This window comes from Pinus tabuliformis, chromosome 8, assembly GCF_031772625.1.
Source record: "Pinus tabuliformis cultivar Carrire ecotype Pingquan chromosome 8, CPIR1, whole genome shotgun sequence".
Classification (NCBI taxonomy): Eukaryota; Viridiplantae; Streptophyta; class Pinopsida; order Pinales; family Pinaceae; genus Pinus; species Pinus tabuliformis.
Genome location: NC_142294.1, coordinates 270,602,632 through 270,619,539, shown reverse-complemented (window position 1 = coordinate 270,619,539; position 16,908 = coordinate 270,602,632).

Sequence of the window (16,908 nt, the reverse complement as noted above, 5' to 3'; positions counted from 1 at the left end):
AATGCATCTGAAGAACCACAGGGTTTCAGACCCATTGCCCTCTGCAACGTAATATATAAGATAATATCGTCAGTGATTGCGAAACGGCTGAAACCTCTCCTACCTAATTTGATTGCGCCTGAACAGACTGGTTTTGTGGAAGGCAGGCAAATCCTGGATGGTATAGTGGTATCACAGGAAGTTATACACTCTTTAAAACAGCAGAAGAAGAAAGGGATGCTTATGAAGCTTGATTTATCAAAGGCATATGATCGTTTGAATTGGGATTATCTACGCGCTGTTCTTCAGGCTTTTGGGTTTGAAAGCAGATGGATTGCTTGGATAAGTAGTTTGGTCTCTACTCCGAACTTCTCAATATTGCTCAATGGGATACCTACTGATACGTTTAATGCCACTAGGGGTATCAGGCAAGGTGATCCAATCTCACCATTTCTGTTCATTTTAGCAATGGAAGGCTTGAGCAGGAAAATTAAGCAGCAGGTCAGGGACCGTAGAATCAAAGGTCTGAGATTATGGGGGTCAAATTTAATCATCACTCATCAGCAGTTCGTTGATGACTTGATGTTGTTTGGTGAAGCTTCACTTCGAGAGGTAAGGGGATTTAAAAATATCTTGGAAGTTTTTATGACAGCTTCAGGTATGGCAGTTAACAATGATAAATCGTGTACTTTTATTTTCAATTCTCCTGCAGTTGTAAAAGCCCATTTAACTCGCGTGTTAGGCTTTAGACAGGGAGCTTTACCGACAAAATACCTAGGTATTCAGTTAGATAGTAATTCTAAGCGCATAAACAATTGGCAAAATTTGATTGATAGGATCCAGCAAAGATTACATAACTGGTCGTTTAGATTGTTGAATTTAGCAAGTCGAGTGGTCCTTTTAAAATCAGTGTTATTATCCATTCCTATATACCCATTGTCAATCATGCCTGCCCCTAAGGGAGTGTTCTGTAAATTACGACAAATCTTTGGTAAATTTCTTTGGGGGGGTCCAACACAGCAAAGAAAATGGACTTTAGTTTCATGGCAGCAGGTAATCCGGCGGAAAGAGGAAGGAGGCCTGGGTGTTCGGGATTTGGAAATAGTGAATAAGGCTTTAGGGGCGAAGCTCTGGTGGAGATGGGTGCAAGGGGGTGTGGATATATGGAAACGTATCTGGAATCAAAAATACAACATGCCAGGCTCGGTGGAAGGCCGCGTCCGGGTACATGAAACTCCAAGAGGATCCCAAATCTGGGAGCTAGCAAGAAGCAACAAAGATTTAGTTCGGGAGTTTGCGTTCTGGGAAATTCGGGAAGGTAATCTAGCAAGGTTTTGGACGGATGGATGGCAACAACGTGAGAAGTTGCAAAGTAATCCACATTTTCATGACCTTCAAGTAGGTGCGCAACAGGCGGGTCTCGAATATGTTAAGGATTACTGGAGACCGGCTGATCCGAATGAGTTGTGGAGGATATGGAAACACCCGACGGAATGGCATCAGAGAATCAGTCCTGAGACTCAAACACTGTTTATCAGAGAATTAGACTCCAGGAAAATCAAGATCCGTCCAGGCAGTGATATTCTTCGTTGGGGTAAGGCCATGCAAGGTATGTTCACAGTTAAAGAAGCTTATTATTGGCTCACTAGAGAGGATCGACAGGAGGACCAGGTGGATTGGAAAAAACTTTGGGAAGGTAAATGGTGGCCCAAAGTAACTATGTTTGCATGGTTAGTGTGTAGAGAAAGGATCTTGACGTGGGATCATATGCAGAAACGCGGGATGATTGGTCCATCGCGGTGTTATCTTTGTAATAATGATATTGAGAACCAGGAACACTTGTTGAATAGGTGTTTGTATACTCAAAGTTTGTGGGAAGAGCTGCGAGTTCTCTTCGGGCAGGTGAATAGGGATCCTCATAGTCTTAGAAATACCATTTTACAATGGGGAACAGGTAATTTCCATAGCAAACTGGTGAGGAGGATATGGAGTTTGGCGCTTGGTTTCGTAATATGGGAGGTGTGGAAGGAACGTAATCGACGCATTTTTAAAGATCGAAGCTGCCATGTAGCCAGCATATGGGACGCGGTTTGCCGTTCGATTAAAGAGACGATCTTGTCTGAACCATGGCGGGAGGAGGATTGGCAATTAAACTTGGATGAGCAACGAATTTTACGCCAACTGAGCATTGACTATACAATGCTATATCCTAATACTGATAAGCGTAGTCGAGTTAGTATACAGAGCCCAAATCGTTTTAGGTTCCCAGCAGACAACCGCATTAAATTATCCTTTGATGGTGCATCAAAGGGCAATCCTGGGGATGCAGGATGGGGTGGTATTTTCCGAGATAGTGGGGGCATCTCACGCTGGGTATATGCTGAATGGGGTGGTGAAATGTCAAATAATGAGGCAGAACTCTGGGGAATTTATCATGGTATTCGAATTGCTGCGAGGAATGGTTATCGAAACCTAGATATTGAAGGTGACTCCCAAATTGTCATTGATATGTTGCGGAAATTACAGGGGGGTAAAGCCTGGGACCATGTAGCGAAGAGCTGGAGGACGGCTGCAATTATTCAGGATATTGAAGACCAAATGCGGAGGATTGACTATATTACAATCACCCATGTTCTGCGACGAGGTAATAGAGCGGCTGATTATTTGGCAAATTGGGCATGTGGCGGTTCGCATTGTGTATTGGATGGAAGCTGGGTGGCATTACAGGAGGAGCTGAGATGGCATGACCTGGTAGCCATATTACGCCAGGATAATCATGAGGCGAGAGGGGAGGATAGGACCGCTTAGCTGCCTTCTCCTGATGATTTCGAACGAATATGACAACTGCATTTATGATGACATAAGACGTCTAATGAATAGATGTATTGAAAATTTAAATGGGCGGCATGAATATATCCAGGCATGCGAAGGCATGCTCATCCCAAGGCTGAATGCAGGGCAGGTACTGAGGTGGGAGAGCGGTGGCGTCAGGAGGGCAGGGAGCGCATCACATCAGGATTTGGGCTATGAAACGTGTAATAATGAGCCGGTTTGGGGAATAATCAATAAGAACGTGGGAAGGTGGCCGAGCGAGGTTCTTATGTTGCATGATCTATTTAGGAGGTGGTATGATAATAGCTGCAGTGAGGTAAATTTCATTCCTGCAGCTAGGCGATTGGAAGTAAAGTTTATAGTTGTCCTGTTTACAAGCTCAGAGTTGGAAGGAGGATTCCTGTCACTGAGGAAGCCGTGGGAGACTTGTTTGCAAAGGATATTTGCCTGGTTGCGTAACATCGTTTTGTTTACGAGACCAGAGTGTGAAGGCGGTTGGTTGGTGTGGAAGCAGTGGGGGTTGATTCGGTGGTATCGGATATCAAACTTATTGCGTACCAGTATGGACACTAATCTCAACCGTACTGAGGGTAGGCGAACTCGCAGTCAGGGAGCCACGATGACAGAGAAAGGGAAGCAGGTGGTGGATGAATCCCTCCCCCCATTTACCTAGATATCCCCGAAGACTCGGATGAACCGGAGGTAGATAGTTGTGAGTTTCTTGCAGAGGATACTCCACGCCAGCCCTCTGGTGGAAAAGTTGGTAGGTGGATGCGGCATTCGGTTCCAGAGGAGGCCAACGAAGACACGGAGATAGATTCTGAGAATGCTGACGAGGAAGACGAAGGAAGGAGAGGGCGCGGTCGAGGGAGAAGGGGTCGCGGAGGTGTTAGGGGCAGAGGGCGGTATGCAGGGCGAGGAGAGAATCGTGGTTCTCAGGAGGGCTCAGGCTGTGGTGTTCGCGGTCGGGGTAAGAAGGATATGCGACAGAAATTACAGGATGCAGAGGCCGCTTATACAAAGGAAACTAATTACAAAATCCGTCGGATAATAGATCAGTTAGAAGAAGAGGCTCTGCAAGATCAATCTGATCCAGAGATGGCTGATTGGGAGACCTTTTTACCTGACCCTGGACATACAAGAGGGCGGATGTCCCTCTATAAGCAGTCCCTGCATGTATATTGGGGAATGAAGCGTTTACTTGCTAAGGCCCTGGAGCAAGTAGCAGTAGAAATGGTTGAGCTTGCACAAGGAATGCCAATTTTCAAAAGCGAATTGAAAAATATACAAATGACCCTTCTAATGCAGGACAGGAAAATGGATCAGCTCACACAGTTGTTGAAAGAGAATGGAATAGCGGTGAAGACAGAAAATCCAGCAAATGCAGTAAAGAATGATAACCTGCATCCGTAGCCACAGCAGTTGAAGACATCAAAAGGTTTTTACATTGAGTTTTTTTGTGTTTTTTCCAGATAGTAGTAGTTTAATGTTAACAGTGTTGAACAATATGGATCTTTCTCCAGCGTTTAATAGTATGTTTTTGGATAGATTGGCGGGATATTTAGTCTGGTTTGATGAACTGAACTTCTATTTCTTTTGGATGGTGGTTATATATTTTAGGAGGTCACCCGGTTTCCCTGTAGGGCGGGTGGCAATATGTATATGTACATAGTTTTCAATTTCAGTAATAGAATTTTACCTTAGCTTACAAAAAAAAAAGACAAGGTATAAATACATGTAATAAAATAAAAAAAATTGGCAAACTATAAGTGTAAAATAAATATAATCACATAAAAATAAATATAATCACATAACCATGGACAAATAATTTTATCTTTTTTATGCATATGAGTGTTTATATTAATATTCTTTTTAAAAAATAAGAAATGTTGTTTAATTAGTTTACATTTTGCTTTTGGTTATTGCAATAAACTATATAATTCTAAGAGATTGTGACAGACTATACCATTCTAATATCCAATAAACGATGTAATTGTTTATATTTAAAATGTAATTTTTAATATATAAATAAATTAAGTTTAAAAAAAAAAAAATATATTTGAATTATACAAATTATATAATTTAAATATGAGATTTTAACAAATTTTTATAAAATTTTAGAAACAAAAATATCAAAAAAAACAAATATAATATATATATCTATATATATATAATTTTTTTTAATAATTACATAATTCTTTTTATAAATATTTAAATCATTTAAATCTAATATAAGTAAATTCTAACTTGTCAATTAAATGCAAAGCCAACCTATCCTTCAAACAGACAACCTATGCATTTACCGAAGCCGGTGAATACTTTGTATCAAAATGGTGAGATTCCAAATAGTACCCAAAACTTCTCGCATAATATTTAAAACAATATATTAATAAAATTAAATTTCACAAAAACCAATTATTTTACACCTTAAACCCAAATTAAAAATATAATATGAAAATCATTTTTATGATTTACATATTAGGTTGCTCACCTTCCCATATATTATCTCCCCACCCTACCCTGAAAACAGTGTACACTGAATCATACTGAACCTTTTTTCCTTCTTTTTCTTTTTCACAAAATTTGATCGTCATACTGAACCTTTTTTCCCTCTTTTTCTTTTTCACAAAATTTGATCGTCATTCATGCAAGTCGTAATGATGTAGGAATGTAAAACCAAGACCTAATATCTTCGAGCTGCAATGACAGCCCCACAAGTTACACGTGCATTAAGAAATTCCGAATTCATATATATTAGATACCTGCGATGACGTTTCGATACATATTCGCCTCGTATTTTCCATGAATAACTCAGCGCGCATTGTTCATGGTATCACAGGAGCTTGATTACCGATGACTGGGCAGCGCTAAAGTAGCCGTCGCCTCCGTGGCATCCTGAGGACTTCTCTCCGACAATTCTGCGCGTGGAGGAGTCAGAGTTGAATGACTTGTCTCTGTCACGACCTGCAACGCGTCGTTTGATGCCGTCCCCTGAGCAATTGCAGCACCTCCGGGTTTCTTGTTTTCCCTAAGGAGATCCAAAGAATGTCTACACATAGGGCAGGAAGATTGCGTGGTTAGCCATGCATCAATGCATTCCATGTGGAAGAAATGATTACAGTTGGGCAACACTCGCACCTTTTCTCCTTCCCTGAATTCCGCCAAGCAGATGGGGCAATCAATGGCCGTGTCCGGTGATGGCATAGCGGCAGACGTGTAAACAACGATCGGTAGTGTTTCCACGGCAGCTTTTGCCAACGCAGTGTTAGCCGCCGCAACATCCACCTCATCAGATGAGTCAGCACCTCTCCATCTGATGCGACGGTTGGCGCACCTAATCAACGAGCCGAGTCCGATAGCACAGATGAGAGCGCAGAGCATGGCTGCGAGAATGACAGTGACACTCGAGTTAAGAGTGCCCTGGACAAAGTTGACACTCGCACCGCGCACCTTCTGCTCGACTCCTGTCGGAGAAAGTGCTGAAGAACCCAATAACTTCCTACCAGCTGGCAATTGAAAATTTATAGCGCTCATGGTGCTGGATTTCAACTTTGAACCCTCAATTTTTTTCGAATCAATTAGTCGCTCCAATCGAAATCGAAGAAGGAAAAACCAAGCCTCAGCAATAATGTCGACAGAATGAGAAAAAGGAAAACCTAGATTACCACCCCTGGCGATTTCGTCCCCGTGTTTTGTAGGGCTTTCTATCATTTGTCTGAAGTCTCATGTTCAGATCCCTAACTTCTGGTGTTATCAAGCTGGTATCTGCTGAATTCTTAAAAATCGTTTTACATTCTGTGAATCTTCCAATAACCAATATGATCAGTTAAATTTATATCTCGGTGATCGCCATTGTTATGCCTATTATTGTTTACTAAAGAAATCTTTAGCTTCACTTGGAAACTTACTTATTATAAGAAATTCGCGGTTTTTGTGTCTGCCTATGAAATTGAATCTTCCAGCACTATATGACATATCGATGAATTAAAATTGCGTGTAAATAGGCTCATATCACTTAAACTTGGGTGGTAAGTGCCACGTAGGGTCGCACCTGGTTAGAGAAGTACCTGCTGTGACGTCTGCATCTCTATCCAAGCAACTGCCAAGATCAATGAAAGGGAAAATACAGGTATTTATTAATGTAACGGGTATATGAGATTTGTAAGATATTGACGCCCAATAAAATCATTGAAAGAACCAATGGTAAATTTTCAACGATATATTTTTGGCCGAACTGCCCGGATCCCTCGATATGCGACCTATAAAAACAATGCGAAAAATACGCGGTCACTAAAATCTCTGAAAGAACCAATGGTACAGGAGCTTCAGCGAGATATTTTCACTGGTAATTTGAATTTGTATATAATTTTTGACCGGTGATTCGAACTTGCGTGAAGATTCCTATGGGGACATAACAGTCAGTTGTCTTAGGTCTACATTTCCATGAAGGGTCGTGTTAATTTTTTTGTTTTTGTTTTTTCTTGGGCAGATCTGAGTATATTTTAGGGGCATCTCTGTCTAGATTTTTGATTGGCTAAATTTTTGGCAATCATATGGATATGGTATGTATGTTAGTGGTTAATTATTTTACTGGGCCATGTCGGTCTGATTGCCGGTGAAATCAGTAATCCAGATAATAAAAAATAAAATTTAATAAAAATTTCCTGACAAAAACTCCAAAATTTAATATAAGCATTTAGTAGTGAACTTTTTCTATTAAATATTTGATAAAAATTTCCTAACAGAAACTCCAAAATTTAATATATTTAAATATAAGTATTTATTAGTGAACTTCTTCTATTAAATATTTGACATTTTTGTTTAGATATAATATAGAGAAGTAAATACCATATGAAAGATTGTGTTAATTTTTTTTTGGGTGATAAAATGTAACTAATTTTAGTATATGCACCTTTATCAAAAATCATGTTAATTATTTATAATAAGACCTCTTCTACCAAAATATTGCACAATTTCTAAAATGTAGCACAAAGAAGTAAATACCAGGTGAAGGAGCATGTTAATATATATTTCTTTGATAAATGTGAGTAGGTTTTAGTAGTATGCACCTTTCCTGAAAAGTCGGATTAATTATATATTAGTGAGCTTTTTCTACTAAAATATTTCAATTTCTCTAAAGGTAGCATAGAGAAGTAAATACCAAATGAACTTTTTAGAGATTAACCACATTGTGACTATGCACTATGAATATTGCATAGGTTTCTTATTAAATAAATCTCCGTAGTCACAATGAATATTGCATAGGTTTCTTATTAAGTAAATCTCCGTGATGTTGGAATCTTTTTACATATGATTCTGGTTTCGGTGGAAATCTATTTACAAAAGAGTAATTTGATCAAATTTAAAATTATAATTATGTTGATTGAGGGTGGTTATTTTCACTATGGGGGTTTTAAGATATTATTTAAGAGAATTTTCAAGTCAATTATTTTAATTTGAGACAAAAAAAACTTGTGTATTGTCTTAAATATTGTTTTTAAGTAGATGTCTCAAAATTATTGTCTTAAAAAATTGTTCGTATAAAGACAATATAGAACATATATTATTATTGTCTCTATAATGAGATGAACATTATTGTCTCTTAAGACACAATTTAGATACAATTTCATTTGTCTCTCTAGAGACACTTTCATCTTTGTCTCTTTAGAGACAATTACATTTTTGTCTCTGAGGAACAATAGCTAAGATTAAAAAAATATTTTCTCTATAGAGACTATAGGTCCATCATTCCAACTATTGTAACTCTACACACAATATGAAAAAAATAAAATAATAGAAAAAAACATTTTAAATGTTATTTTAAGGCGGTTTCCACATTTAAAGTTCACAAATAATGATTTTAATTATCTTAAATCTCAGTTCTTTATGGAAAAGAAAAGGGAATAAATTCCAATTTTTTTAAAGCTAACAACAAAGTCATTTTAAATCTAAATGAAAAAACAATTTCCAAAACGTAATAATTTTGGAAAGCAACATTGAAAATAATAAAGAAACACACTTATATTTGTTGAAAATACTTTCATGTCATTGAATTTGAACATGAAAGATCCTCAGGTGGAACTTCATTTCATGACATATTATGAGGCAACAGAAAAATGTTCAAGATTTCTCCATCCTACAAGAGAGTTTACTCTGTGAAATATAAATCCAAAAGCTTCAATCACACTAAATGGTGGAAAATTAAATTCATATCTAGTGGTTAGCTCTACAATTTCAATACCCTTGTATAAATGGAATTGTCTTCCTTGATAACAAAGATATGTAAGAATGTATATGCATTCGAATCTACAATTGATTGACAATTTTGACTTGATGAACATTTCACAAAAGATGGAAAATTGACACAGGTCTTGGAAACATGATATAGACCAATTCTCAATATGTTGGTGACCTACAAAGTTATCTCCTCCATTGCTGGCTTTCACAATCCGACAGTCATTGATGTATTATTTATTTAACATTCTCTAGTCTGTGTAAACCTACTCATCACCATAAAATGCAGCTAGTTGTTGTTGATCATGGGGCCCTTTATACATTGAGTTTGGTAAAAATGTCTCCATGTTTGTAGATTCCAATAAACTTGTCATGGAGTATTCATGCATATTCCCAACAGAACTGGAGGAGTAAGCAATATTGCAAGGAAATTTTGGTCTCTTTAGTTGAGGAAGATGTAATGAACTATAATGATCGATGTAGACTCCCAACTTGAAACAAAATAAAAGCTAGTCAAAAACTCTAAATTCACATTTCCTTAATTTCTTATCATCCCCTAAAGCTTACTAGAATGTAGCATAGACGTTAATTATAGTTCCATGATGCCTGAAGGCTTCAAGTTTTTTAGTTAAAATGATAAGAAATTTAAAAACTCCATAAAATCATATTATGTTCTTATGAATGCTTGCTTTCTTATTATCTCTTCATCTTAGGAGATGGAGTAAAAAACCTATAATTTTGGAATACAAAATATGCAAGTGTTTTACACTTGAAGGCTCTAATTAAAAGACCCATTAATCAATTTTTGTTTATGATTTTTGAAGTTATAAATTAACATCAAGTGCCATAACCATTTATTTTTCATTTGTCCAACTCATTTGATTTTCTTGGACACATATGGCTTATTGAAAAATCAAACTGGGTATTACTAAAGTACCTTATATGTTAGATTTATAGACTATATATGAGTGCATTTCGGAAGAAAATTCCTTACTGCATTACATGTTTCAGAATCATGAACCTGACAACTCAAACAAGAGAAATTGAGAACTCATAGCTTGTTGACTTACAAATTTCTGCAATATTATACATGTTTCGGTTTATTAATAGAAGATAAATAGCAGAAACTAAATTTGACTTTTATCATTTGCAAAAAGGAAAACTCATGCTTTAGGCCATGATTCATGTCATGGACTTTCCCATGAGTCTTTAGGCATAATATTTCAAATTGCAATATTGTTGTCAACATCTTGAACTGATGTCCACATAGGATTTTGAAAGACAAAACACGAGAGGAAGCACTTGCTTGTGAGAATCCATAGGTGTCACATTTCTATGGATTTGGTTGCCTAGATTATAACTTTATATTCATGTTCTTAATGAGAAAGGGATGAAGTTTGAGCCCTTGACCATCAAGGGGATATTCGATGAATAAAAGCTAACATATCTAGATTCCAACAATAAGGAATATAGTTTTAAGTAGGTATGTGAAGTTTGATGACAATGGGTGGTGTACAAAGTTACAAGAGCCTCCTACAATCACTACTGAAAGTGAACAACTTTTTGCTTCAAAGTCAAATCTACAATTGGAAAAGAAACTAGACCCAGATATGCATGATTCAGGTAAGGTAAAGGGTCCTTGTTACCTTTCAATTAAACTATAAATCTAAGATGGCTTACGTAAACATTGTAGGTTGCACATGAACAAGTTGGAGCACCTAAATCTACATTTAGAGTGAATCATCCACCAAATAAGTTTCTACTTATGTTGCATTGATAAATTTTATTATTGAGATATATCCTTTTCACTTTAAGAAGGCCACTACAAAAAGGTGTGGCATGATTCCATGACGAAGTACAACTCCATCCTCAAGAATGATGTTTGGGAAATATTTCATACCATACTAGTTAATCAATGATTGATTCTAGATATTTAAATGTACAAGGTTGGGATTGTTGCCAAAGGATTATCTCAGAATGAGGGAGTTGACTATGATGACATTTTTTCTTCAATTGGAAGGTATATCTCTATCTAAACCATCATGTATTTAATGTCTTTCCTTGGTTAGTATTTAGAAGATATGGACGTAGAAACAAGTATTCCTAAATGGTGTATTGAGGAAGAGGTATATATAAATCAGACAAGAAGTTTCTAGGTCCATGGAAAAGAGATTACTACAATCAGAGTTTTGCTTCGACTAAAAGGTATACCATTTCAAAACCATCATGTATTTAGCATATTTCCTTGGTTGGTATTTATATTAAATGTGTATAAATAAAGCATTCTTGAATGACATGATTGAAGAGGTTGATATAAATCTAGTCACACAGAAATGTTGAAATCATTCCACTAATCATTGGCTTCGATTCAAATCCTACAATTGTAGAGAAAAATATACCACTTTGATTTGAAATCACCCAAACTTCTCTGGATTTGAGGTATTTTCAGATGAGACCTACACAATTTTAGTTCAAAATCATTTTAATCTATGGCTAATTGTGTGTGTTTGGACATATTTTCGACAACGTTGTTCTAAAAGGAAAATGATAAATTGTACATAGATCAACTCACTATTTTAATGCCAAAGTAATATTCCTATCGAGAAAGGAATATTTAATCATTTTGGGTTCTACAAAGTTTCCTATTTGGCGTACAAAAATTCTTAAGGAAGGGGAAAAGTAGGAATACAAGCTCGGCATGTTGGTCTTTTGGTTGATGTTTTTGTGTTTGTGAGACAGAAGGTAATCAACACAAATTGGAGCCCAAATTGAGGTTCAAACTCCTCTAGGGAAGATGAAAGGTAGAAATACAATCTCAACCTCTTCGCAGATAGTATGGAAATACATAGTAAGTTAGATTGTTTACTCTAAAGTTGTTAAAACCATGTATTCCATTTTTAAACATAAAAAGAAAAAAACTAAAAAACCAAGAAAATACATCATTCTTATTAAAACATTGAATTCCTAGAAAATTTCCATCTAGTTAATCATAGAACAATCATCACTACATATAATTTATTTGACTGGGCCACAACTAGGTGACCAACAACTACACATTTTCCAATAGTAAAAATATTCTTGGAATTGAAGATAAGATGCTCATACTACACAGATTCTTCCTCCATCCAAAATAGGAAATCAATTTTTTTTCCTAAATGAGGCAAATGTCATGTAATCAATATTTGCATAATCACAGATCCATTCAGTAACTATTCATTGGAATACTTTGCATTTAGAATTGTTTTAGGTGTTATAGAATCAAAGTACAATTAAGATGCAAAAACATCAATACACCATTACAAATTCATTCGAAACAACCTCAGAAGTTCAAAGTAACAAAAATGGTTGGAGACAAGAAGTAAACAGAATGCTCACATTTACAGTGAATATCTTAGTGTAGATAACTAGATCACATGCATACCAATGTCATTGGAAACACTTAACCATTCTAACATGGCAAAATAGTTTGCAAAAAATGTAGTAATTGAACAATTGCTTGTTAAGGAATAATCAAGAAGTTCTCGATAGTAATAGTGAAAGAAAAAATAATTGGACTTACTTACCAAAAGGCTAAATTCCAATCATTCTAAAAGGTTATCCAGCAAAATTGTGTATGTAACAACAATATCATAGTTAAAAAAAGAGAAGCCACTTTAAAATGTCTACAGGACTAAAAGGGATTGGTCAATACATTACACATTGACTGTGATTGGCAAGCCTGTACCCTCCTTAAGAACAAAATATTCTTCCAGCAATTCTATGTGTGAGATATAATAATAATATTCCATTGGAAGTTCTGGTAGGCATTACTATCCATAAAGACCTTTTTTTCCAACAAACTTGTGTTTGAAAGGTTGTAAAATACTCAAAGACTTTTCTAGCAGTGCATGAAAACTCAATATTTGGAATATTCCATCCTACAACTATAAGGGTCCTATTGTGATTTAAAAAAATGAAATCCAATAGAAAACTAATAGTTTGTTTCATGTAAGCCACAACCTTTCTCAGTAGCTTCATTTTGTGCTAAATTTTGCAGTATAGCAACAAAAAAAATTAGATAGGTCTACCTATGCTAGCTGGTAGCTAATCCTAATAAATCTTATACAAAGAAAAGTTGGCTACTAGTTTCATCTTGCTCTAAAGGAGTTTCCCCTACATGAATTCTCCAAAACTATCTCACCTTCATAGAAATACTCTGGATTCTCTCCTCTGGTGTATCCCTTAATGACAACTCTTTCACTACCTCATCTACACCGTAATACTATGGGAAAAAATTATTCTAAAGGACCTAGGGGATATGAAGTCCCTGGAAAATAGCCCTAGGAGTTACCTAAGGAGTTACCTAAGTGAAAAAGGGAAAAGGGATTTACCTCTAATTTATTTTGACCTTATTTATGACACTTGTATTTTTGTGCTTAAGCCTCATTTCTCCTTGTATGAGCTGTTAGGGGGAATAAAAATTCCAAAAATCATTTCTTTTGTGATTTTATACTCGATTGATTAGTTATTTAAGGATGAGCTTGCCTTGGGAATAAACTAGCTGACTAGATTGTGGAGAAACCATAGTGAATTGTATTCTCGTGCATTTGTGACCTTGCTGTGCTCTTTTGGTGACCTGTAGTTTGGGTTCCACTCACTCGGTTGTGTGAATTTCACTACAAAAAAAAGGGTCATTGGTGAGGGTCATTCCTATGACAAACCTTTAAGGTCTGTCACCAATGTTGCATATGGTGACAATCCTTAAAAAAACATTGTTGTAAGTGCATATAGTGATGGTATTTTAAGGCTTGTTACCAAAGCCATTTTTTGTGACACTTTTGGTAAGGGTTTTTAAAGGCCTGTCACTGATTATCTCTTTGGTGACACTTCTATTCATGATATTTTATTGACCTTCATTGATTCTCTTTTTGGTTACTTTTGGTGACGGTCAAAAAATTCTGTCGTCATTGATCATTCCAATGAGTTTTTGATGATGATATGTGGATGTTACTATATATTTCTCAAAAGATAACGATTTAATACCATCCTTGTGGAGTCTTTTTTATCATGTGTCCAATGCCATAGTGGTTAGAGTTATTCAATTTGTTAAGAAGTAGTTAGCGTGTATCATTTCCCTCAAGTAATGAGAATATAGTTTTCCTATGAGTCAATACACGATTAATCTTTAGTAGGTTTATGATCTAACAAATTCCCTTTAGATACACTTCCACTAGTGTGTGTAGGAACTATATTATTTAATACATAATCAATATTTGTCAATTATATTAATGAGAGAGACCTAACACTCCTCAACACTATTATCACACCCTAACATGCTTTGGAACACACTAACATTCCTTGGCACCTCGCATGTATTGGAACATATTTATACATAGAACATCTTTCCATGACTAGGACATGCAAGAAGATGTTGGCAGGCCCTAGCATAACATAGCACTTTCCTAGAAGGTGTTGGCATTGTTAGGTGTGGAGCCTGATTATCTTCTTTATTTAGAGGTATCACTACATTGGACCCTAGTTTGTAATGTGGCGGAAACGTCGCCCATAAAATGTACGTTGCAAGGGGGGGTCTAGGGTGGTGGCTACGATCTTTGGGAGCAATCCCCTGGTGGGCGATTGGGTGTAGCACCCCCGAAGCTAAAAATAGATGTAAAATTCACTTGTAAAATGTTGTAATTTCATAATCAATCTAGGCCATTCATTAGGCGGAGACCTAACGGTAGAAGTTCTGTTTAATTCAGGGTTTCTTGCCGCAGAAGGCAACCCCTCGCTATATATGAGGGAATTGTATTTTGTCTATGTAGATCTATATCCTGAGCGAGGAAGTGAGGAAGAGGGAATTACAATGGATCTGCTGTAGGTTGTATCTATTCATTTTGTTGGATAATATAAAAGGAAGGACTAGTTGTTTCTCCGTGGATGTAGCCCAAATTGGGTGAACCACGTATATCTGTGTCTCTCTCGTTTTATGCGTTTATATTTCTGTAATATATTTTATGTATTCAATTCCTCTATAATATATAATTTTCTAACATGTATGCCTTATAGTCCCTACCATGCCTTGGAACACTTTGGCTTGCATCAACATACATTAACACTTGGTAACATTAGCACCTAGCTTGCATTAGAACCTATTATTAGTGTGCCTAGCATGACCCTTTTGAAAAATATAAAGTCATGGCTTATTAACCCTCTTATGTGTTCATTTCCTTTCATTTTAGCTTGGTTATTCCATTTGTTTCCTTGCAAATCCTTGACACATACTGGCATACCCTGACACCCTACACATACTAGCATGCCTTAGCATCTAGCACACCTTGGCACTATTTGGCACATGTTAGCACACACTATAACTCCCTAGAACACTCTTTCACTTCTTGACATGCCCTGATATTCACTAGCATGTCTCACCGGTGCTGAAAATAACTTGTCAATCCCTCCTTGGCATGTTAGTATAACACTCATTGACACTCCATGTCACATCCTCATATTCATTCACTTCCATGTATTTCACCTAGTGCTCCCTTGTGTTTCCCTAGTAATCCTTAACACTCCTTAACATAAATTAGCACTCTCTAGCACACCCTAACACTCTTTGACATAACCTACCACTTGATAACATGTGTATCACTCCTTAACACACATTAGCACTTGGCACGTATTGGTGCTTGGAAAGTCTTAGCATGTCTAGCATTCGTTAAAGATTCCTTGGTATTCTTTGGCATGGTTTAATATTAAATTTATTTGAGATTAATTATTTGAAATTAGATGACAAGTAACAAAAGAACATTTGGCACCTATTGGCACCTAGTGTTGGTGTGCCTAGCATGCCCCTCTTGAAAAAGGTAAATTGATGACTTATTAACCATATTATGTGTTCATTTCCTTGCAGTTTAACTTGTTCCTCCTTTTTGTTGCATTGACAATCCCATGAACCTATTTTCACACCATTTCAGATCTTGGCATGCCTTAGCACTTTACACATATTAAAATATTTGACATGCCTTCGAACTATCTTGTACATGTTAGCATTCCATAGTATGCTTTGGAACTCATGCCTTCACAACTAGCCTTACATTTTCTCATGACTTCGGAACCAAATCAAGTCCTTAGCTACTACAATCCATGTGATATTGGCCTTCTTTAGCCACAAGAACTTGACTAATTTTACCTACTACAAGTAGATTGTGCCTTGTTCGCCTTAGAACTACCTATAATCATCTTAGGCTACTCATGTCCAAGCTCAACTTGTCCCACTTAAGAAATTACCAAGACAAGGATCACATCTATCCATGTCCATAAAAAAACTAAGCAACATAGGTTACACAGGAAATATTTCACATGTATGTCCAGTTCATATAAACAATAGAGAATTATCTAAGAGTTTTCAAGAACCATAGGATGCACAAGACACGCAAAATATAATTTGGCACAAGTCGAGTGCCACAAGACATATACACAACAATGTACAATATGCAATTGTCTAAAATATTTTAAAACATCGGAATTAGGCCAAAGTGTGCCATATGTCATATAAAATAATAGATAAAGGCAAAATAGTGTTGTGACGAGCACAAAGTCTCCCTTTTTATAAAATTTCTATGTTTAGCCCCTTATCGCAACCGTAGGCTTACCTCCTATAGTCCTACTGTGAAATTATTCTACAACACTTTATCCTTGTAACAAGTGAATTCACTGACACTCCTTGGCACACACTCTTATTTGTTCATTTTCATGCCTTTTGACCTAGTTCTCCCTTGTGATGCCTTAGCACTCCCTAACACTCCTCATCATGCATTAACATTTTCTGGCATGTGTTAGCACACCTTTTCATTCCTTGGCATTCCATGAACCTCCTTGGAT